Below are 1,392 nucleotides of genomic sequence, written 5' to 3' on the forward strand. Positions count from 1 at the left end.
TCCTTTTTGTCTTTTTTCGTGACCGGTAACGGGATTGCAACCCTCGGTGTCACGCCTGCACTGCGTTCAACCAGTGAGCGGACCGGTCTCTATAGGGGATCCGAACCCTCGGCGGGAGCGCCGCCGTGCTCCCAAGCACCGCACTCTATCGAGTGCGCCACCGGGCCAGCCCGAAGGCATCATTTTTAGTGCAAAGCAGCTCATTCTCAGACAACCATCTCAAAAAGTGAAACCTTATTGCTGGTTAGCATTAACCAACATGAGTGTACGCAGTGCAGTACACTGATCTCAAAGGCATATTCACATCTGTATTAGAATGAATCTGAGTTTGGATGGGAATTCCTACTAGTACAACAAACTCAGGCATTTTTCTCAAAATCAACTCCTTATACCTTATTGGAGCAAACAAATGAAAGCAAGCACAGCAACACATATTCACACTGAGAGTGAGTGTGGATCAAACTAAGGAGTACTACTGAAATGAATTTGTATTAGTGCAACAAATTCATTCCCAGAGATTCTTCTCAAAAGTGACTTCTTACTGCTTGTTAGAGCAAACTGAGATGAAGATAAATACAGCAACTCACACTCACCTCAATTCACATTCCTGCTGTTAAAGCAAATTCAAATGAACTCAAAAAATCTTTATTAATGCAAACAAACTCAATCCCAGATTTTCTTATCAAAAGTAAATTTGTAGTGCTTATTGGAGCAAATTGACATTTCTCTCAAAAGCACATGCTTATGGTGAGTCTAAGTGGGAATATGGAGAAAGATACTGTATTAGTGCAGAGTTGAGCCTCAGCTATTACTTCTTACTGTGGTTAAATCAAATCTAGATGAAAATAGTGTGTAATTTAGGGATATAATATTAAATCAAACTCAACCAAAGACATCAGGCTGATGTGATTTTAGACTGTTTAGTCCCAGGTGGGAGAGTAAGGCTCATTGTCATGGTAGGATTCAATGTTAACTTCAAGGTCAGGGTGATGATTAGGGTCAAGAGGAGGGTCAAATCCAAGGTTGTTTTAAGAGGAATCATGTTTAGGATGATTGTCAGTGATAAGGTGAGGGTAAAGATCAGGGTCAAGACCAGTTCAAGGCCACGGTTAAAATTAGGCTGAACAAGGATGGCTAGTTAACTCATTTGGTTAGAGCATGTTGCTGATAATATCAGTCTAGGGTTTGATCCCTTTACTGGCCAGCCACCAAAAAAACAATAAATTAAAAAATTAGGGCGAGGTATGGCAAGGACAATGTTTGGGATCTGGATCATTTAAAAGGTTACATTCAAGGTCACATCAAGCTAAAGTCAATGTCAGAATGATCACCAGTTTTAGGATGAGGGTCGAGGTCAGAGGTCAAGGTCCATTTCAATGTCACGTTCAAGGT

General features: G+C 40.9%; 2 long non-coding RNA genes across 2 annotated transcripts in view; one reads left to right on the top strand and one right to left on the bottom strand.

Moving 5' to 3' along the window:
* Positions 1-1,392, top strand: part of LOC103584195 — a 17,709-nt gene that overhangs the window by 10,611 nt on the left and 5,706 nt on the right. The gene's annotated exons all lie outside the window — the stretch shown is intronic.
* The window catches only part of LOC103584187, a 1,318-nt gene continuing 555 nt past the window's right edge, over positions 630-1,392 (bottom strand). The window contains exon 2 of the long non-coding RNA XR_549943.1: positions 630-1,160. This is a non-coding gene — a long non-coding RNA (uncharacterized LOC103584187). The remainder of the gene's footprint in view (positions 1,161-1,392) is intronic.

Source organism: Galeopterus variegatus, unplaced genomic scaffold (assembly GCF_000696425.1).
Source record: "Galeopterus variegatus unplaced genomic scaffold, G_variegatus-3.0.2 Scaffold196, whole genome shotgun sequence".
NCBI classification, from domain to species: domain Eukaryota; kingdom Metazoa; phylum Chordata; class Mammalia; order Dermoptera; family Cynocephalidae; genus Galeopterus; species Galeopterus variegatus.